General features: G+C 45.5%; 1 protein-coding gene across 3 annotated transcripts in view; it reads right to left on the bottom strand.

Moving 5' to 3' along the window:
* The window catches only part of fut8b (fucosyltransferase 8b (alpha (1,6) fucosyltransferase)), a 92,241-nt gene that overhangs the window by 46,009 nt on the left and 22,325 nt on the right, over positions 1–23,907 (bottom strand). For 2 of the 3 annotated variants that reach the window (XM_053881745.1, XM_053881746.1), the window contains exon 2: positions 19,167–19,266. The exons of the other annotated variant lie outside the window; for it this stretch is intronic. The gene's annotated coding sequence lies outside the window, so the exon portion shown is untranslated. The remainder of the gene's footprint in view (positions 1–19,166; positions 19,267–23,907) is intronic. 3 annotated transcript variants of the gene reach the window in all.

Genomic DNA, 23,907 nt, shown 5'->3' with positions numbered 1-23,907 from the left:
TAATACAACACCAACAATAATCTTGATAAATGCGGTTCCTAATTAGACCTCTGAGGTTGTTATCGAGTTTGTGTTTAATTATAAGGACGGTATAATTTGGAGGTCAGCCGTGGTAAGCAACACCGTCTGTCTTTGATTCCCATGGGGAGCAGTCAGCAGCATCTGCATGGATCACACCTCTCAGAATCAAACCTGAAAATTGGTTAGATGTTGGCTCACGCTTCAGTCAAAACATAGCTACACCAGACTTGGACAAGACCTCAGAAGCCTGCCAGCAGCTCAGCCTCTTGGAGTTCATGATATGCTGCGAGGACACAATCGCAGGGGCAACGTTCTCTGTGCGCCCATCGAGGTCGGATCTGCAGGGTTCAGATGAACAGCATTCCCTGGATCAGCAGAAGATGGGGGGGATCGAGACTTAGAGAGTGTTCAGTCACTCCCATGATGTACTATGTTGACGTTGGGAAGTGGATGTATGCGTCCTATAGAGACGCCAGAGGCAGCCATCCGCATTGCATGTTGATGCATGGATGTTTAAATGCAGGAATAAACACTGAATTTAGAAATGTTTTTCTTTTTCTGTTTTTTACATTGGGTGACACTTGCCATATACAACCCCTGATGTGGCCCTACTCCTTACTGACGGCTGCCTGGAAGTCACCGTGACTGAAACGCACAGCAGTTTGAAGGGCTTTAGATAGCAATTGAAATGTTGTTACACCACGAATGAAAAGAGCAACATCCCATATCTAACCTTACTCCAACCTCCACCTTGCTTTTACGTGTTGCACCGCATATGGCGTCCGGACATGCTGCGGAAGGTGGAACGTGTTTCAGTTGAAAACCTAATGCGTCAACAAGCAATGCTTAAGACTGCCTTCAGCGTCAGTATAGGACTCAAAGTCCACTTTTCCCAACCATAGCTCGCCTCAATGCATCTTTTGGATTAGATTTCAAAGCGCAGAAAGGTCTTCCAAGTTACAGATGCACAACCGCTGAGCAAACTGCCGCCTGGCATTCAGGATCTGAGTTAAGCATGCAGCCTCTCCTTCAAGGTTATCTCCGTGGAGAATACGCTGACTGTGGGATTTTACCCTGGCAGCGTCACGCGCATAACGCTGGCGCAGGATGGGGCCGTGACGTGGCAGGTTTGTATCTTTGCTTAATGCAAACAGGCTTTTAATTACTCGAGTGGACATATGATGAACAGCAGCTCTCCTTCCCCTCCTTTTATGACTTTTCATGTCCAAATAAAAAGTCTGACCTGGGCGGGGGGGGGACTCAGCTGTCAGCCCGATCCGTCTCCTGACGAGCGGAGGTGGATTTCAAGGCCTAGACTTGGTCAAGGACGACATTGTAAATTCAGCGTGTCACTGTGGGTGATGAACTGGTAGTGCGACGTCTGTGTGTGTGTGTGTTTGAGAGAAGGGAAGAGAGCACTGCATCATGCCAGGGACAAGAGGACAAGAATGTGTTTGAGCGTCTGAGATGGATGTTAAGAACTGGACCTTTCAGAGTCAATCATTTCCATTGTACACAGCTGAAAAACAATCCTCAGAGAAAAGCCAGTGCAGCAGCCTCGACCACCGCCATCGCCATCAGACACAGATCTACAGTCTGTGACCGGCTGTTAATACGTGTCACAGGCAGCCGTGTCAGCACTTGTGCAGGAATCACCAGTGACATACTGTAGCTTCAAACGTTGACCTGATCAAACACTGATCTTCACTATGATAAGTGGATTTGTACAATAAACATTATGAGCCACGCACAAGAGTGCTATAAAACGTGTCCTGATGCTTGATGCTATGCTAATGCTACTATACTGTGTGTCTAGAATATAATATCAAAGTTCAGTTAGATCATAAATATGGGCTCAAAGAAGCAAACTGACTGTCTCTCCTGATGTTGACATCATCATCTGCTACTGTAGCTATATCAACACAGCAACACTCAAACACAAACATCGACGCTCCATAGCAACGGTCGTTTTCACTATGCTAATTCCAATCTTTAGAACAAGATTGAGGTACAACTGGTAGAAATGAGCTGCCTTATTATGGCTGCTGCCTCCTCGACTGGCCTCAGCAACAACACATGACACAGCACAATGCACTGAGGCTCAGGGACCACTGCAACCCAAAACGTTGAAAACATCAAACCATTTCCCAAAGGACACATCAAAGGAAACATACCTTTCACACCACAAGGATTCCAAACAGCCTTTAACACCAAACAAACCTTGACAACATTTTATTTACATTTCTATATATTCCATTTACACCACAATCAGCCATGTTGGCGCGTTCATGAACCCATACACATCGTGTACCGATTAGTTGACTATCAGAATATTTGTTATTTGCAGCCTTAGAAAAGAGTACAGGAAATAGACGGATAGACAGAGTGAGTAGTCATGAAAACAAATAAATTCTCAAACTCAACAAGTCTCTGTTCAGGACATTGAACTTGTCAATCAAAATTCCTGACATTACAAATCCTTGTTTCAGCTCGACATGCTGTCGAAATCTTTGTTTTTATTCATGTGAACGCCTGCATAAACAACAGAACAACAAAGTCAAAAACCAGGTGATTAAAAATTAAAGACTTCTCAGTCAATGAACCCAGTTACCTTCAACCTGCGTAGCCGCACTAGTCACACATGGATTCACACACAAAACCTGTCTGATCCAATTTCCCTTCCTCCGAATAAATCTAAATGACAGCTGACCTTTCACGGCCCGGGGTGCCACAGATGAGCTAGTGACGTGGGGGGCGGTGAGCGATGGCTGAGGGGTCGGCGCTGACCCTGTATACCGAGTGCCAAACTTCATTCAGTCACTTTCTGATGAGTGATTGGACGCCAGGAGAAAATGAGGAGCGGATAAAGGGCTGGGAGAAAAGAGACTGCGCTCGTTTGAGGGATTTTATCAGGAATCATCAGTGACGGCTAATGTGAGCAGCTCAGATCCTTTGGATATGGATTTGGTTCGGGCCTTTGAAACGGCCTTGGATGTGGTCGGACTCGCGTTGCGTTTGAAGTTCCGTGACGACTGGAGGAGGAAGATAGCAGGGTTGCATTTCAGTGGGAAGATAAATAAATAATGAGGTTTACCTGAAATACATGTCGAACATTTGCTGGGAATGCCTGACCACAGTCCCATTTGGACAACAGAAGTCAGGTGGTGGTGCTGGTGTAGCTGGCAACACCAGGAACACAGAGCAAGCGTCTCCGCGACAGGCCACGCCCTGTAGCATCAGCGGGTTAAAAGTTGAGCTCCGTCATGGCTACGACTGTTGACGGCCCGAAAGTGACGACCGGCTGCCACGAAAACCTAAAGAGTGGACTCCTCAATGCGAAGAATGAATTACAGTGAGTGTGACAGCGCTGGCAGCCAAGTAAAGAGAGGAAACCAGAAATGACACTGCAGTGAGATCAGACAGACGAAGGATGTGTCTGAGGTTAACGTCGACAGTTAGGGAACGCCAGTCACAAAGGACGGCGCTGAGAGAAATCGTCCTCATCTCCTATTCCCATCAAGGCAAGGAAGCAAAGATTGACGAGGACCAGTGACTCGACAACAGTCTCCGGAGCCTACAGAGCTCACTCATCCGATATTAAATTTAAAGTGAGTGGATGGTTTTCACAACGATGAGGAAAAACCAAAGCCGTATTAAAACCCAACCAAACTTTGGCTGACGACTCAGAGGTCACCCTGAAGCCCACCGGTGCCACAAGGAGGCAATATGAGAGATAGAAAGATCAAATTTCAAAGCGTTCACAGTAACCCTGACGAAAAGAACAGCAAATATAATGGTGAGGTAAATTGTTTTTACTCGCTTGTATCCAGACATGACCTGGAAAGTCGTGGAAGGAGGTCAAGGGCAGACACATGGACAGGTCCCCAACTGGCTCTGCAGTTTTTTTTTGGTTGTGAGCAGCATATTGCAGTCCAGTAAAGTTCAAGATCTTCCAAACAAAGAGCTGAATGTCCTTGTCCTGGATGTGCATGGACGGTTATTTGGATCTTCAAAGGACGCAATGGAGAAATCTGCATAAAGCCTGTAAGTTGACCTTCTTAAATTAGTGTTCCAGTTGGATATCTGAAAACATGTCTTGTTTGACCAACTCCCTGGTCCTGTTGCTTCACCTTCAGGTCTGAAGCCGTCAACATGTCAACACCCCCAAATCCACCAGACAAAAACGTGTAGTTCAAGTCCACAATTTGTGAACAAAAGCAAAGGCCAAACGTCAATCAATCATTAAAAACAGTGACGCCATGACTGAGATGAAACGCAGTGCACTTCAGTGGGTTATGTTCCGAGGAGGGTGCTCTCTAACGTGAGTCGTGAGTCACATGGCTCATATCTCAAGTCGTAGCGGAAGAAGGAAATAAAAATAGGATTTGCGGTCTGAGAAGTGGAACCCAGGGAGGAGGTAATGGGAAGAAAGATGGTGGCTGTGCGCGCAGAGACGAGGCGAGTTCCCAAAGGCGCCTGACTAATACGGAGAAGTTCTATAAACAACAACAGATTCATCCCTCTCTGTTGCGCCACCTCAATGTTTTGGCTTCAACCTCTTCGCTTGGTGACCTCGAAATCCCTGCGCAGTACAGAAAACACCACAGGACAAACGGAGTCTTTATTTCTGTAACACACAGAGGGGAATAAATAAAACTGATTGTAGAAGATGAAAAGATAGATTTGAAGAACTCGATTGCGTAAGAAGTTCAACTGACTGTCATCTTCAAGTTCCTGTCCCCGAAAGTCGTTCTGTGCCAGCTATTAGATCCCTCACGGTGCGGCAGTTTCCTCCCACACTGGCGAGACCCTCAGTTGGGTTGTAGCGATGCCTCCAAATTGCCTGCAGATTGCTCCGTGTGCATTCGCTTTGAGTGTTAAAAAAAAAACGCAAAAAGTCAACCCTGGAATTAATCATTGCCGAGTTGATATGAGGTTTCCTTGTGCCGAGAAACCCGGCCGTCTGCATCCCCGGCTGTCCTCTCAACTTTCCTTTATAGTGATCCCCGGCCGACGCTTAACTTCATTTTCACTCCTCATCATCTTCACAGATTTGTGATGGAGCACGACATTTAAGTTCGGGAGGTGACTGAGCCAGAGGCAACAGCAGAAATAACACATTCTTCGGAGTAGCAGGCGACTTTTGGGGAACATTCCGACAGTGCAAGACAATTAGAAGCAGAGGGATATGATAGAAATTCTGTACAACACCAACTGTCGGCCAAGAAGTACCAATGAGAAAGCCTAAGTAACCCTTCTCCCTGCCTCTTGTCTAGCATCCTCCCCCACGCAGCGGCGGCCTACGTGCGTCATAATAAGAAGCACATTGACAGAAGTCATCATCCCCGTCAGGTTGAGTTTTCTGCTCGAGGCTCGCACGCTTTCATCCGCCTGACTTCATGTCTGCTGCTTCTAGTCATCTGCTTCCGCTTCAATGCCACTTCAGCTCACTGTGTTTGGATCCACAGTCGATGTATAGTTCGCGGCCATGTCGCACAGCGGCCCTGATTGTTATCCACCGACGTGAATACAGTGAGAGCTTAAGTCTTAGCAAAAGCAGAGGTAGCTTCAGTAACATGAGGAGGCCCCGGGGCTGACCCAGGACACGCAGGAGAGATAATGTCTCTGTTGACCTGGGAACAGCTCAGCAGAAGAAGAGCTGGAGGGTCTGCACAGACCTCTTCACTTTAGCGGCTGCACCTGCGACTCATCCTCAGATTAGAGGAAGAAAGTGCATATCAGTAGAGCAATTTAGCTAAAATAACTACTAGCAGTCGCATGAGTTGTGACTTTTACACTGTAGTTACGCCTCAGAACACTTACTGAGGCTAAATGCTTGAACCCGGGCGTTTCTCCAGAGCCTGATAAAAAGACTCCTTTCAAAAAGAGAAGAGAGAAATCCACGTCTCCCTTCAAGAAGATGAAATCTCCTAAATGCGACTAAAAGAAAATACTAGCCCACTTTCTCTCCCGACCCTTATTAGCGGGGAGAGAAAAAAGGACGCCACATCTTTCCAATCCACCGGCACTAAACACGGGCCGTTCTTCACAACGCATTAACTAATAGCAGATGAAGCTGTTGAAGCTGATGCAATCAACCTAATTCCTGCTTCAACGACTCTCAGTGGAATTTAAACGGACACGAGGGGGGCTGGATCGGTTCGTGGTCGGCCCTTCTGCGCAGTTCAAGACTAATTATTGACTGTAAATCCCGAACAAAAGTTTAGATAAAGAGTCGACGCTCTGCAGGGATGCTTACGTCAAACTTTCATCACACTCCTTGGCTACAAAAGCACATATACACGTCGGGCCGGAAGATTTGCCATGGTAATGACGAGGGATTCTTGTACGGCAGACTTCAGTTCCACGACTTCTGTCGCTTCTCTCAATGATTCTGGCATAGCAGCAGTGGATATATATCGGAAGTGATTACTGCCTTAAATTCAACTTGTTTATGTCAGTAACTCCAACTGGAGTTGTAAAATGTGGTAAAGATTATCATCGCTACAAATGTCTCCTGAAACTGCGATTTGATTTTAGCCTTGCTAAACTCCTAACAGTTCAGTGCAATAGCATCACCAACACAACGTTCAAGTGCCCCTCACGCCTCCTCCGCATTCCCGACAACCTTTTAGAATGCAACAATAAGTTACACATCTCTCTTTAAACACCTCAGCGTGAACTGTTTTCTGGCGTCTGTTTGCTGATTAAAGCTTGCAACAAAGTAGAGAAGAACAAGGCCACAGACGTTTTCATCGTCTCACCAAGCATTCTCTTTGTTGTCATATACAGCATGCGACTGCATAGTTAATGGCACACCTCAAGATGCAACATTAACACATCCTTGGAATGTTATTTACTTCCTTTGTGAGCCGGCTGTGCATCCGACCATGTTTGCTTTGGGCTGTCATTCCACAAGTGTACGACCAACCAGTGTTCGCAGCAGGAATGTGTCAGGTAAAAGCGGAGCAAGTGACATTCGTTGTGTTCAATCTTTCCTCAGGGCTGACGCACTGCAAATGAAGGATGCTCTACTGACTGATGGCGTCTGTTTATGACAGCGCGTTCGAGCCTACCTTCTCTCTTCCCTCACTCAAGTTTAGGAAACGGTGACGATTTTCAGGGAGTTCTGTCAAGTTTGTGCAGCTTTACAGGCTTGTTGGGGAACTCTAGCAGGACATAAGGTGGGTCAGCTTCATAATAAACAGTGTTTGTGCTTTGGCTCAGCTCACATCCATTCAAGTGCATCCAAAGAGTGGTGGCAGCCAAAGTGAAGTCAACAAAGTAGATGAATCAGTCAAGATCGTGAGGAGACAGCGAGCACGGACGATGGTCAGAACAGACGAGGGGCAACATGAGTGTGGGCGGACTTGGCACAGCATTCAAGGGGAGTGACTGGCTACCATTGTGTTGAGCCAAAATATTTCACTTTCAATATTGAAACGTAAACAAACCATGTCCTTGGTAAGCAGATGGTGCCGCATAAAAACATAAGAGAATAAGGTTTATCGTTTGCTTGACTTTTTATCTTGCCACCATCTGATGGGGGGAAAAAGGGCCAGAGAAAATGTGCCTGCTCTTCTGAACACTGGTTCTGCCCTTCCAGTTGAGCATACCTGGAACACCTTCGCAGGGAGCCACCAGGAAACAACACTGTGCCAAGCTTCTCTCAGTGTGGACAAACAGAGGATTGACTCTGATCCCCGCTCCAAATGACCAAGCTTTTCACCCTTTCTCACAGTGAGACACCTGGCAGAGGAAGCGCTTCCTAGCACCTCTGTGACCATGGCAAGCATAGCGACACAGGCTGACAGAACCTAGCGATCGCATGCTACGGCACACACAGGGTGGCTGAATGCTCACATTACGGCAAGCACAAACTGTGTTCTACCAAAGAGGTCGGAAGACAAGTATTTCAGTGACGGCGGATTTTTGCTGCCGATCACCGTTACCGATGAGCTAGAGTGCCGATCATCGATACCGATCACATGGATTGACAATGAATTTATAATCAAACTGATATGACCTTCTGTGTACATGATGTGAAAAAAATCACTTTAAATCGTTTTAATTCAGACATGTTTTATATACCTCTCTAAGGTGGCAAAAATAGAAAAAGCTTGCGGAATGCAGCCTTGCAGTTAACGTAGTCAAAATAACAACTGAAAAACATTTAATTTGATGTGAGACATCGCAGGTGAATCTCTAGAGACTATTTACATACTGTAGCAAGACTCCGAGTCAGAGAGCACTGCATTCATGAAAGTTTCCTCTCCGGATGATTTCAAAAGTTTCAGATTCAGGTGGCTCACAAAAGCTGCATCTGACTCCAAAAGGAACCTACAGTCTCACTTTCATGAGCCCAGAAAACTCTCCGTACTTTGTCAACTGCTAGCGCTTCAAATGCACAGCATTTTCCCGTGTGCTGCAGGATGCAAACTTTACATGACAGATTGAAAGAAATTCTACAGCAGAGGTGCAGCTGCTTAGCGAGTAGCAGGTAGGGAGGAGCGGACGCATCACAACCAGCGGGGCTTCATCAGTGCTCCGGCTGTCACAAGTGGTCACTTGCTGTGATTGGCAGTGACAAGTAGTGATCGGCATTCACCGATCATGCTGCAATCGGTCCATCATGATGATGATGATGACTGATCGATCAGAGCATCCATAGTGGTATCACTTTCATCTTATAGTGCCAAAACTTGTGAATGACCTCGAGTTCATATTGCAGATAAAAAGTAGGATCTTCTGTAGTTTTCATTCTTGATCAAGAGAAGATCATCAGTACTTCAATATCATTGCGCTCTGCATGGAAAAGAGGCACCTGGGAATACAACTACAGTCATCGTAAAACCAGCCCAAACTAAATATAACCAGTTTATTAGTGAATAAAATCGTGAAATCCATTTTGCTAATCTGACTCCAAATACCAAGACAGCAAGTCGAGTAAGAGGCCAGTCATTGGGGTTGTGCATGACTGTCAACTGCCGCAGCACAAGCCAGAGCAACCACCGTCCAAAGACACATAGGAGGCACAAGTCATTGAGACGACAACCATAAAATGCATTATCAACAACACAATTGTCTACAAAAAAATCTTCCCTCCCGATGAGTCACATCCAGTTGCCCTTTCCTGGCCATTCCAGGTGATGTGATTCAGGGTGTGTTGACAACCACAAATGGCCTTGTAATACAGATGGCCGATGTGACTCTCTCTCTGAATTATTGATCTGCTCCTGTGGCACGCAAGCACAATAAACAGTTTTGATAACACCTCTGTCACGCCACATGGGACGCAAATGCGCACACACGTCATTCCGCAAAGATAAACATAGGCCATCTGGAAAGCACTAAAGACATTCGCCCATAAAAGGCGAATCAAAACCATAAATAGCTTCCATGAAAGACCGCGTAAATATATCTTACGATAATCGAATCGTAATTGATCAATAGACATCGCCGGCACGGTTTAGAGAATTGCACAATATGACGAGGCATTGATCTTGGCGACGTTGGCTTGCATTGATCAACCACCAGCTCCCCACCAGCCAGGGTTGCTTTGGCCTACTTCGCTTCACGTCTTTGGGATCTGATTCTGCAACAGCTTTTTTTCCCGGTGTCTGCTTCTGTTCCCCATCATGTTGCCGAGTCGAGGGCCAGCGAAGAGGAACAGGCTGCCAGCGCTTCGGCCTGGTCGCCCAGCTCCCCACAGCCTAGTCATTACTGCTGGCTAACAAGCAGAGAGCAAGGGACGTCTGCGGCTGCAGTTTCCCTTAACTACCAAAGAGAAAGACCTCACGGGGTAACTGTGGCAGGAGCAGCATCGCAGCCTCCTGCTGGAGCCATTATAGTGCTTTCTCATTAAAAGATGTCGCTCGGGAAAAGGAAAAAATGTACATGCTGAGAAGCAGGTTCTTTCATCTGTGCATTGTGGGACCACAGTGGGGAGAAAGATGAGACATGTCCTGAATATTCAGGTGTGTTTTCTGTAAGGGGAAACAGCTCCTTTGGCAACAGGAATTTCCTGATCTTGGAGATCAACAGTGAGGGAGACTCTAACAGCAGACAAATGTACAACAACAGATTTAAAACCAAGAAACAAGCAAATCAGAGCATGTGAGATATTGTTAACTTGTTTTGGCTTGATCAAATTTTGGCAATCTTGAGAGTCTTGTCCAAATATTTATTGGCTCCGACAACACTAAAAAGTAACACTTCACTTTTTGAAGGCTGACTCATTCAGCTTAACAATTGCCATCATACACACCTTCTTTTTGCTTCATGGTCCTCAGCAGAATGTGAAGTTTGAGACCTTTCCTTCCCCAGACAGCGTAGTCACCATACCATATATACACACAAGTTGACATTTGGTCAGAAGCTACGTGTCGAGACTCCATGAACAAGACCACTACATCAAGTCAATGAAGAGCAAGTCAGAAAAGACAACCTGGAGTGGGTATCACTGGCGCTTTCTTTGTAATAGCCCCTGGTCTTTCACAAGCAGTAAAAAATATGCATTCAAAAGGAGAACAAAGTCAAATAACAAAAGCTGTCACTCGCACTAAAAAAGTGAAGCATCTGACACATCAAAACAGCGTCTTTCATTTTCAAAAGCCTCACCACCCTCTCTCCTACACAATCCACTACACCTCTATTCACAAGCCTTTGAACGAGTCAAAATGAAGTCACTGTCATTTGGATTTTATGCCACAAAAATACTTAAGACACTGTGGTTGTCTTTGACTCAAACAAGTGACATGACACACTTGGAATTCTATCAAACATTCCGATGCACTTGAAGCTTTTCTGCCAGCCAAGGTCAAAAGATTGAATCGAGGAGCGAATGTCAATGAATAATGAAACAGTTTTGGGTCATAATTTAGTCCTACACATCTCAAAGATGTAAAGCAGAGGTGTCCAAACTGTTCCGCGAAGTGCTGGAGTTTTTGTCACAAGGACACATCACAAGGACAGTTTTTCAGGTATATCCTTATCTAGTGCCTGGCGGCCAGTTGGGGGTGACGGCACCTCCCGCCCAAACAGCCCAGATAGGAAGAAATCAGAACAGGTAATTGGATACTGGCAACAAAAGGAGCGACAGCGACATGGTTCTGACGCTGTCATTTGGCGAGTCATCAACATGCCTGTGATTGCACCTGAATAAAGGAGAGTCAGCTAAAGCTGCTTGCTCCTGTGAGCAGTAGCTCGCGTCCACCCCCATATGCACTCCAGTCACGCAGCCGATCTTTGACAGGAGCCTGCATGGTAGAACCCAGAGACCAAAGCGGCGAACCTTTCTAATGGGTCTCTGGAGTGGAGACGGGCTGGACAGGGGGATGGATGGCGGAGCTGCCGGTGACAGGGCTAACCTATGCAGCTCGGTACAGTTGTAAACTCACGGGGACCTCCCTCGAGAGCCACTCACCTCTGACGCTGTTGCCAAGGTTACATGGGCACGGGGAAGGCTGCGTTGGAATAGATGAGGTGGTGCGTCTCAGACAACCGGGAACCAAGTGACTGTGGCCGGAGGGTCGTATGGAACAGCTCCCAGAAAAGTGTGGTCGTCGCGTTCCGCTCACCGTGTTGAATTGAGGTCAGAGTTCAACATGAAGCCCTGTAGGCTTTTGTTCCATCTTTTTCCACAATCTTTCTTTATGTGTACTTTTGCTATCTGTTGACTTATTCATTTGTCTTCTGATCTTGATTTAGTTTTCCATGCCCTACAACAGTAAAACAATCTTGACTTGTAGTGAATCAGCTTTATCTTCGTACAACTGTTTTTATCAGATGCTGGAAACTTTGAGACAAATTTCACGGTTCCTCAGGTAAGTCTCTTTCTCTGAAGTCATTTTTTCCCGTAAAACAAACCATCTTTTGTAAACCGCCTTTTCTCCAGCTGACTCTGTTTCATAAAGGTGACAGTATTGAAAAATGCTTTTTTCATGACTTTTCCTCTGGTGTTATTTTTCATTAACAGCCATATTTTTCATGTTCGTATTATGAAATATTTAATTGTGGATCAATCATAGTGTTTTGGTTCTCAAATCTTTTATTTACTCTTTTACGTTGCAGATTTACGTAACATGTTGGGCTGCAACAAACAATTATTTTGGTAGTCAACTAGTCACCCACTACTGTAACGATTAGTCGTTTAGACGAGTGGGTGGACGAACATGACAACATGTTGAATATAAATCATTATGAATAAAACAAATTATGTAGTTCGAAAGGCGTGTGTCCTTTGGGAAATGGTCCCATACCTCAGGCATTTCTCCTCCCAAGACAATGATGACATCGTGACTAGTCAGCTATTGGACCAATTGGCAACTAATTTAATAGTCAATTATAGTCGTGGCATCCGTAGATATGGATTTATTTTCACTTTTTTTTTTCCTCTACCAAATTCTTTTTTGACAGCATGACTTTTTTTCTGCAGTCACCTTGTTCAGGTCAACATTTTAAAAATGTTCATCAATCCATTGTCATTCCTGTTCAAATTTATTTTCTTTCACCAACTCTGATACTATTTTAAATGGTCAGTTAAATTTTTGACAGTTTAGTGTCAGTCCAATCTTTCCCTGGTCACTTATTTTGTCTGGGATGTCTATTGACTTTTTGGGCGCAGATGCCTTTTATTTTTCTCTGTTGTGCTTTCATCTGCCGGTCAATTATTATTATCAATTTGTTACCAAAAGGTTTTCAAATACTGTGACCTAATATTTGTCGAATTTATTTCTAGCTATATTTCATCAGGATCTACAGAAGCTACAGACTTGAGTTAGAACTGACAGTGGATCAGGACTTTCCGAGGATTGCTGGATGGGGAATGCATTAAAACACAACTCCAGATAACATAATTTCTCGACAGTTCCAAGGTAAATGAATGTATCATGAACCAGTCTTGCTCTGGCTCCTTATGCACATTAGAATTCATCCTGTACGACCTAATCACACGCAGACAGCTTCAAGTAGGTGGATGCAACTAAGAAACGAAAAAAGAAAACCCATTACTCAGACTTGGGTCCGGCGTGGCGTGGGCGGCGTAGATGGGGAAGGGCTTTTAGCATGGAGTATGCAAATGTGACTGTTCTCGCTGCCAGCTCATCGGAAGACGCGCGTACCGCTTCACATGAGCAATATGCTGAAAAAACAAGGGCTTATTTCCATTTTCTGGTGTTACCTGGAAAAACATTGTGTCAGGAAAGTAAAGTAGCTTCATTTAAAGTCAGGCATCATGTTCTGTTGTTAGCGCTAACGCGACTCGCCCTTGTTAGTGAGTGTGACTCACAACAGAGCATAACACAAGCCAGGCGACCACAACACGAGTGGAAGTTGGCGTCTCCAGGGAGCAGGAACGAGGTGGGTGGTTTATTTTCCACAGCTTTTCGTGGCATTCAAATAAATACAGAAAAATAAACTGATGTCAAGAACGAATGCTTATTCATGCTAATCTTTAGATTTGGTCCGTCTTAAAAGTTCACCTAGCAAAATATGAGGGAATGAAAAAGCATTTAAACTTTATCAACCGGGGGTTGCCCAACACAGGACACAACGCCACCAGGTAATGACTCTCTTCCCAGCACTCGAGGTACACTGACTTGATGGTTTCATGGTGCCTGGGTTCACAGTGCATCGTGTTTCATCACAAGATTAGGACAAGTGAACCAGAGGATGAAGGCCGATATGGAATGTCGGGAGTGGAGGACTGTTTGTAAGCTGAAGCGGGCTAACAATGCGGATACAGGAATGAGAACCATCTGTGTGTGTGCCGACGGTGCCACGGCCCTCATAGTTGACCACCATCACACCCTCTTTAACAACACTTTTGAGAATGTTTAAACACTAATAAAACATGTTGATCTACCAGCGGAGCCAGGGAACCACCTGCTCATCTGCAGTGCAACTTTGGAGTGGCCTGAACTAGATTAACATAATCTAGGACTGTGAGACCTCTAATGCAGAGATGGTTTAATCCAGATTTCCAGTTCTGATCCCATTATATGGCAGGAACCCTTTTCTAAAGTCTCGACTCTTTAAAAATGTCTTGGAAGTGAAAATCCTGCACCTGCCTCGGATGAAAGCCCGAGTGACACTCACAAAGAACGTACACAGGTTGTTTGAAACAGTTATATTTTGAGGCAGTGTATCATCTTTCTGAGACTGTTTCTGTCGAGCTCTCTCCCACTTCGGCATCTCCTCCTTCCGACACAGCAGCTCGCTCTCGCTTCCCTCCATTAATAATCAAGCATGTGCAGATATGTAGAATTTTAATAAAAGCAAGCAGCCCGTTCAAATGCATTATCTTCTCGCCAATGTGAGTGCTCAGCCTGACGCAGCTATCCGTCTCACCGATACACGGGAGGGGGTGTCGCTCCTTCAATCTAATTTGATGACCAATGATTTGATGGAGCTGGCAACTGACTAACCTCTCCCTTTGTATTTTGGGCACCTCTCTCGTCGCAGGACGAAGCTCTACAAATGTCAGCTTCGGCTGCAAGTGTCACTGGCTTGATGCATCGCTTCAGTGCTGGCATGTCACGGTGCGCTCCTCGGCACCCACGGCTCACCAGCTATCTCCTGCCGACCGAGGGGCAAATGAGGATGACGGCTGAGTCACCCATTAGCCCAAAATTAGAACCATCCTTCCACCGTTCAAGACAAGGCCGCTGGCAAAGCTACGCAGTCGAAGCCATTACGGAAAAACACGCGCTAAACTGATTTCACTCTGCAAATACCATTAGCCGCTGCTCCGAGATTATAAATATCCGGACTGCCAATCCAAAATGGGAACGTTGAGGAGAAAACTCTGCATCAATATCGCAGGTTTCATGAAATGCCACGGGGGAGACGAGGATAGTTAAATGGTAACAACAACTATAGAAGATGAAGGAATAAACATACGGCGATGAGACAACGGTCGCTGCCGGAGCAGCCCCGCTAAGATGTATGGTTATAGATATGCAGCGAGATGGATTGTTGTTCACTGGAGGCGGAAGAATGCAGAAGTGGCTTTACAGTATTTGGCGCCGTCTGCGGCTCCAGTTCCAAACAGGAAATGGCGATCAAGTCTCTCCAGCTAATAAAGCAGAAGCATTTAGCATCTGAGCACAGCTACCAGAGGACTCATGCCGCAATGATAGCAGTCAAACCTGGAAATATAGGGAGCGCATTGACTTTGCAGGAGAGCGCTTCCGTTCTTTAGTGATTCCATCAGTCATCATACACCAATGACGAACACTCACATTTCAGCAAATACAGTGGAATCTGCGGAAATATCCAATGCTACTTAAAAATCGGAATCACACTTTCACGTGAACATATTGCACAAGTTGCCCAGGTCAGGCAGGTGAAACTTTTGTCACTTGAAAATGCTGTTGGTGAAAGCACTTCAGCAAACAGCCATCCCACATGTGGCCCACTTAGCTAAAATAAAAGCGCTACTTCAAGTGAAACTCTTATTGTGACCCATAAACCGCTGGTGATCCCCCCATGCTTCTGAGCAGACCCCTCCACGCATCAGTCACTCCAGCTCTCGCCGATAAATGCCGACATCTGTGTTGCCAAGCGACCGCGCACTAAAATGGTCATCAGTCCCGTCCAAGTTGTGCATTTGCGTCAGGAAAAGAAGGATCCTGGTGATTTCAAGTTTACAAATCCCTCGGATGATTAAATGAGGCGGAGGGCGGCAGCTATTTTCGGAGAGTGATATGAATTATAACAGAGCTAATAATCAAAGAAGCGGAAACACGAACTGGTAAACAACAAATTAATGACGATCCCTGTGGATGTGAGAATGTGAAGACAGGAGCAGGAGAGGAAACGCGATCAAACGCATTGCGTGATTTTTAAATTAAAGATGCACGTAATAAGGCGACTCCAAAGAATTACAGATAATTTAGTGAACATCAGGCAATATGAGGTTTCAGTCTATTAGCTCAAAGTGCCACTAGCATTTAGCATTATGTCTTTGTAATGTGACGTTAAAACGCAAAGGGGAGAATTCTGCTGGTCATGGAGCTTGAACAACAGGTTAAGTGGCGATGGGAAAATAACACCGAATCATGAGCGTATTGCAACAACCATCGGTTAAACCTCGACAGTCATTATAGTATTATTATCGTAACATACTGACTGTACAGCACTTTAAGACTTTATATGTTGACTGTGCCTTGGGAAAACAAATGCTATCATTGTAAATCAGCTCGTGATTACTGCCAAAGTAGCATTAGCATAGCACAGCATGTGATCTTCGCAATCATCCCTCACTGCTACGTCCATCATCCAACCCATCAGTCTGACATCCCACACTTTTTAAGGCCACATTCCAGACAAGGACCACAAACATCCTCACACTGTCGTACCACATTGGATCACACAGCGTTTTTGTTACAAGCATATAGTCACATGTATTATAGCGTTTTTCCACAGCACCTGTCTACAATTCAGAATTCAAGAATCTTCTTCAGTAAGACAGCAGGTGAAACTTCAGTCTTATTCATCGTCTCATTACGTATGTCCTCTTCATGTCCTCTTTCATCATGAACATCAGTGTTGCCTTCCACTACATCATCTGCTTCTTGGTTCAACATTGTCTCTCCTCTCCACAAACCATCCGTCCTTAATTGGTCACCTTAAGCCACTTCTGATCATGTCCTTCCTGGTACCTTCAACTGACAACAGCATCTTTATCGCAGACTCTTCTCTCATTCCCACACACTTCTACAGGCTTACAAACCTCCAGCTTCTCCTTAGTCTCTCTACAATATTTGGTATAATATACAGTAGTCTTCGAGTCCTCGAAAGCCGACATTCTTTTGTCCGACCATTATTAGGAACACCGTTATCATCCCGATAGCCGGATCAAGGAACCCTAATACGCTCCTGCCTCCAGCAGACAGGAAGACTCTGCCACCTTGTATGCAAATATTTATCAGCAGCCACACTTGGCTTCAGTCGACAGCCCAGTCTTGAATGACTCGGGACACAAAATGGTAATTACCCCTGAACCCAGCTGAAATAATGAACTTGTTAGCATGCTCCCGGAATTCATTACCCCGCTCCCCGCCACGTTACTGACGGAGCAAGACCTGATCCCTTTTCATTCCCAACAGTTCAGTAGGGACGTAGACTCCGGTTCTGAGGCGGACTTGTCCGGCAACCGCTCACACACCAGCAGAACCAGACTAATTGGTCTGGTCACTGTCTCATGTGATTACACGTGAAGAATAAATGCGGAATCCGTGGAAATCGCAGACTGGACACTTAATGGAGAGTGTGTGACAGTCTCAGCAAACACAAATTGTTCTCGTCACCAAGGAGATTCAATTATTCTTTTTCTTCATGACTGTTTCGTCTGACAGAAAACTGACTCGGTTCATAAACGATTTCAAAATCACACCGCTCTCCTGGGACCTGCACACTTGCCCAAGGAAAAAACAAAAAAAGCAGCATCATTTAAGTGCTGAAAGCAGTTCCTCACACAATCTCTGAAAACAACAGAAAACTATTTTTAAAACCTGTCATGAACTTGCTAATTTTGACTGAGCTCATGGTTCACATTAATGTGCAAATTAGAAAACATCTGAGAGGCGCGATAAGGCGGGAGGGAGGCATCGCTTCCCCTGGTTCTGCTTCAGTGTCCTGAACTCTGAAACAAGGTGGTTATCTCCGGACCCGCCCTGGCAACAGAGAAACAACCCTTTTGTTCGCCAGGGTTTTTGGAAATGTGGGATAATTATAGCCAAAATGACGCAGCAGGGGTTCAATATTGGAGGGAAAGTCACGGGAAAAATAATGAGACTAGAAGGAACAAAAGTGAGCTCTAGGCTACATTCCAGGTTAAATGTTAAAAATGGAGATCACCAGCCAATTCCATTCAAATGTAGCACCGTCATCAAAATACAGATCCCAACTGCACACTTTCACATACCGCAGAGCCTGGCCAGACTTTCGCTTTGCCAACTCCAGATCAAGAAAGACGGAATAGATCGTTTTTGAAGTTTCTCTGTGGTTCACCACCATCTCTGACAACACAAGAGACCCCCAGGTTTTTGTCAACACATGTTCTATCCTTTGGCACATTTCCTTTCATCTGCATACCTGTTACAGTGACAATAAAGGCACTGTATTCTCTTGTACTCATTTGCAGACTAATGTTACTGCCGGTCGTGATAGGCAGATGAAGCTTCATGAAACAGTGTCCATGTTTTCAGAGCCCACTAGAGGGCAGTCTTGGTTTCATTGAAACAGTTGTACAATTCCGAAGATCTTTGGACAGATAGAGCCATCTAGTGGGCTTTGAACATGGGGACACTGTTGATGCAGCCTCATCATTGCATTCGCAACTGACTGATGTGACGTTATCACCACAGGCTGGAAGAAAGTAAAATGTTTCCTTTTTCTGGAGTCACCCCAGCGCATATATATCGGAAAAGCTTGAGTACTGTAATCCTCTTGACTCAATATGCAATGGAGGCGATATAAATTCACATCAGTACTTTGTAACCATATCTTAGCATATGTTTTTAAAGGTCTTTAGGCCGCATAAAATGACATGGTGAGTTGGAGTTGGCCCAAGCAGTATGAGTTTGACAACGGAGCTCTGTCGTGAAATTGTTAAATTGTCGTGAGTTTGTTAAACTTCTACGAAAACTCAAATGAATATAGAAAAGAAGAAAGAATTTTCAGACAAAGCGCGTTGACTTTGTGGCCCATGATGTGACGCCCTCCACTATGACTGTGTTTTAGCATTAACAGCTAAAATGCAGCCAAAATCCAAGTTTCTTAAAGTCCAACATGAGTCCCAAATACGGATCAAGACAAAAATCATGGGCAAAAATAAAGGCCAGATTAGGAGAGAGGATGAAAGTCAGGATGTCAGGCGACGAACTCAGAAAAAGGTACGCTGAGACGAACATGTCCTCCTCGCAAATCATCATCTACTAGCCTTTTAGTCGCCGATTACCAATAACTTTAATTACCTGTAGCAGCCCAACCCTCTGAAAGTCCATTACTCCAATCGGGACATTAATTGATCGTAAAACTTCAGAGTGGTAAAACAGGAGTCATTAAGCCGCAGGCCAGGTAATGGCAATCACAAAGTCGGTCCTGAAACAGGTTGAGAATGGCAATAAAAATGAACTAACCAGACTCTCAGGCGGGGAGATGAATTCATCCAAGCTGAGTTGCATCAGGACACCGGAGGCAGTTCACAACATGTGGATCTGTGGATCAGCTCCGGAGGCCCTGGACACAAAGAAGGAAAGGGTTCATCCACTGCTTCGCTACATCATTCATCCATGACCTTTGACCGTGCTTCCAAAAAGCATATTAGAGAGAGCAGGCAAGGTGGAGACGACTCTGAGGGCCAGGGTAGCAGCAAGAGTGAACGGGATCACGAGCACCACAAAACTACGGAGAGGTTCCCAGACAAAAACTTGCAGCAGAGTGTGACACTTGGCTTGTTTCCTACAGTTGTGGGGACCCCCAGAAGACACCAATATACTGACAGTTCAGGTATGGACAACAGCAGGTTCACGCATCATTCTTAGAAACATTGCTGTCTGTGAAAGACTACTGACCAGAACCTCCCCCCTTGGATCCTTATTAAACTCATACAGTTGCACGAGCTACAGGAATATCCGAACGTGGTCACGGTGACTCTGGCCTGGCGGCACTCAGATATGAGAATATATGGCGGGCGGGGTGTTTGACTTGGCAGCGTTAAACCTCTCTATTGTTTACACTGCAGTTTGGATGTTTACCTCCTGAATGACCGTCCGCAATGTAATCAGCACTATTGATTGTTGTCCTGGTGCGATGGCGCGATTGACTCGACGCCGGACAAACAAGGAGGAGGGGCCCGAGTATTTTTACCCGGCTGAAGGGGACAATCGGAGGCGGCTCACCTCTAATCTGTCTTTGACACAGCTGACGGAGACGGGGGCGGCCGACCACTCGGGGGGCTTTAGGGACGCTTTGTTTCAGAGGGCGCGATTTTAAAGAGGAAGACCTCATTAATATATTTATAGAGAGGAAATGAAACAAGTGCATCAGTCTTAAGAGCTGCAGACACAAGCTCTGAGGTAACAAACATTAAAAATCCGGTCACCTAACACCTTGAAATGTAGGGCTCCTATGTACCAGGACAAAACAGAGTTTCTCTCATCACCTTAAACAGAGAGAGTGGAACATATTCATTGACAATTTTCCAAACGAATTAGTATGAACTAAACAATAAACATGAAAAGGATTACAGTACAATAGATGTCCTTTATTGGTCCCGCAGTGGGGAAAGTCGATGTGCCACAGCAGCATATAGTATACATAAAATACTGTTGCTCTGTGAGCATCTTTGTTGCTAAGATTCTGTTTATTCTATTATTCAGTATTTAAATTTACTCTGTTCAAATAAGAAATGAACACAAGGCAATTCTATGAATAAATTAATGGTGTTTTATAACGTGATTATTTTCTGTTTTACCTTTATTTGCTGCTGCAAATGTGATTAAAAACTGACAAATGCTGTTGCACCACTTAGATTTGTGATGCATTTTTAAATGGTGAAAATAATTAAGGACTGTAGAATAACTTGTTATTTCTACATTTTTTTCTTTAAATCTTCATTCAGTTTTTTTTTGTTTAAGCAAGGCTTGGACAATTCTTTAAATAAAGACTCAAATATTTTTTTTCTCTAAGCAAGACTTGGATAAAAGTGAGACTGCGAACTTTAAAAATTCAAAAACAAGATTACGCTACTTTTTTGTTTAATCACAATCAACATTCATTTTCTAGTTGTATTTAATTAAAATGAAATAATCCACCTGTTCTTTTCCTGCAGGTCGGGTCACGGGGGCAGCAGCTGAAGTAAATAGGCCCAGATCTCACTCTCTCCAGAAAACCCAACCAGCTCTTATGGGGTAAAACCGAGGTATTCCCAGGTGGACTGAGAGATCTCGCTGCAGGGTCTGCCCCAGGGCCTCCTCCCAGCTGCCAGGAAGGAACACCACACAAGCATCCAGGAAACATCCTGGCAAGGCACAGCGGCTCAATTCTGATTCTCTCGAATGCACCATTTATGATAGCAAATTATTTCCACTTAATACTGCCAAATACTGTCAGCGTAAGTCCATTAATTCTGCCTCAGACGCTGGACGGCTAATTTCTACTGTATAAAACGCAGGCGAACTTCACACCAGCAGATTCCAGCTGCACCAATAGTGCGAGCAATTATTGTGGGTTGTATCTGGTTACCGCTAAAGAGACTTGCCGGCCGTAATGGAAGCAGCTGGGCAGCATGTGGGTTAATGTGGTGGCAGCGCATGTGGAGCATAAGTGGCGCTAAGCTGCAGCGATCAGAGAGTCGTCGCCGCGGCAGAGCCCGCCCCTCAATCGCCCCGGACCCGCACCCGTGCACTTTCCCTCCCCTCTGCACAGCCATCAATTGCGGCAGGGAGGCCATCAGTGCCCACGCGCCATTTCCCCGTCTCACTGGTTGGTTAGTGTGTGTGAGTGAAGCGGCGTGTGAATGTGTGTGCAGGTCTGAAAGTGGGCTTATGCGTGAAGACCCTTGATTGGACTCCACTACAGAAAGGAGCGTTAATGAACACCACTTGTCGCAGTCACAGTTCTCTTAGCAGATCTCTCCACCGCCATTGTGAGCGACGGATCAGAGCGACCTGATCTAAATGGGCCCTCTATTACTTTTAGCGCCCGCCGGACCGCTCTGCCTGCTGGGGGTCAGCGGCTTAATGGAGGCATCTTTTAGCCTGGTTTATTCCTCCTCTGACACATTTTATATGAAATTAAAGTGCAAAAATGGAGCAGGGGGAATAAGAGTGCCAAATTATTACCAGTTGATAAAGAGGAACTGCAGAGTGGCTCCATTCTGTGACGCTAAAGTGAAGGAGTGAGTGGAACCAGCTAGTGAGGCTACCGCATGTAACCAGCTTGGGGTAGCAGGAAGAGAACCCAGGTTTGCTGAGGAAAGGGAATGGTACACCCTAGGGCAGGTGGGGTGGAGGAAGTGGTCCATCACTACACAGAACAAGGTGGTGGGTGGACCCTAAGTACATCAGGGGCGGGGTGACCAACAACTTCATACGATTTGAAAATGGCACTGCAAATCCAACAAGCAAAACGTAGGGAAGCAAGAAGCAACAGTTCGAACCCCGTAACAGATGCATGATGCATTTAGGATGCCGGGAGGGAGGGTCTGGTCAGCGTTGGCGTCATAGACTTAAGACGCCTGCGGCACCATGTTGATGTCATCCCAGCACGCACCGTCTCTGTGTGACGGGCTTTGGACAGAACGTGACGAGGAGAGCATTAAGGACAGATGGTTAAAGGAAGAGGTGAGCTGGGCAGGGAGAAGAAAGGGGGATGGGTGGATGAAGATAAAACGGTGGGTGAGTATAGATGGCAACCTCAGAGATTCCTACCTTCTCTCTAACCCTGCTACGTCTTCCTTCCCTCACAGAGTCAAACCTGGACATCTGCTTTCAACACTTTCAGAGCTGAGTGCTGCCATGTTTCCGGTGCTGACGCACACGCACGCGCACGCACACGCACGCACGCACGCACGCACGCACGCACGCACGCACGCACGCACGCACGCACGCACGCACACACGCACACACACACACACACACACACACACACACACACACACACACACACACACACCAGCAGGAGGCTTGTTGTGGATGAGGTGACAGGCTGGTATCTCAGCCGGGTCCTCGACCCCTAACCAGCCCTCCAGATGGCCCTGGTGTCGATGCCACACCCCGACTCAACCTTCCAACCCGCCATCCATAGATCCGGCCTTGCACTTGTGCACCACACAGCAATGAAGGCCTTTCAACATTAAATCTGCTCATGTGCTTTGAGTGAGCAGATTAAAGGCAGGAAATCACAACTTAACAAGGATCGAGGAGATCCTGATGGATGGATCTTGCGTCACATGAATGAAACACAACACCATTATTCATGCAGCAAGAAAGCAGGAAAAACTCTGATACAGAAACATCCTTTTTTTTAAATAAGAGAACCATGTCTTATGTTAATGTTGCATATATATATATATATATATATATATATATATATATATATGTTTGTGTCTGAGCGAACACGATCACGTTATTAAATCCAAAGTTGCAGAGAAAAGTCACCAGACAAAGGCTGGAGGTGACGCTTCATCAAAGCACGCTGCAAGGTTAATGGCAGTCTTGGAAGTGAGCACACACCAGGCAGTGTGCGTCTGCCAGCTCTGTGAGGGACCCTTGGGTGAACCAGCCGGTCCTGGGACACATCCCTGTCTATTTTTGGAAAGGTGGCAAACCACAAGAAAAAAAGATGAACAGCAGAGAAGAGCAATACTCACAAGAGAGCATCAGATGATAGTGACGTCTGATTCTATTATGGCCATGAATGCAGTGCTATTAATACCGGTTAAACTTCGGTTTCCCTTTGAGCAATTGGGTCACCTGATCCACAGCTGGTGGTGAGGGTGGCGGGCATGGCAGCAGGTCCACAAGAGATTTTACATACCCTTCCGTGACCTCAGTATTACATAATAATGACAGGCATGTTACCCAGTCCAGTGAAGCCGTGGAACCATCAACCCTCCGTTCTTCTACTCAGTCGCAGCCAAAACACTCCGAGGAAAGAAGCAGGATGGTGTTTGGTGTCACTCACCCACAAGACAGCTAACTGCTTTAGCGTTCTACTCCCCATCTACTTCAAGAAAGGATAAAAAAGAATTCACACACCAACACGTCCTTTGAAGCACACACATTTACGCGACAGCATTAATGTCCGACTTCACACAATAACAATCAGATGATTGATCTTGCTGCTGCGTTAATGAGTCATTATATGTACGAAGTC

This window comes from Synchiropus splendidus, chromosome 12 (assembly GCF_027744825.2).
Source record: "Synchiropus splendidus isolate RoL2022-P1 chromosome 12, RoL_Sspl_1.0, whole genome shotgun sequence".
Classification (NCBI taxonomy): domain Eukaryota; kingdom Metazoa; phylum Chordata; class Actinopteri; order Syngnathiformes; family Callionymidae; genus Synchiropus; species Synchiropus splendidus.
Note: the sequence above shows the minus strand (reverse complement) of the source record. Positions and strands in the feature narration are given on the sequence as shown.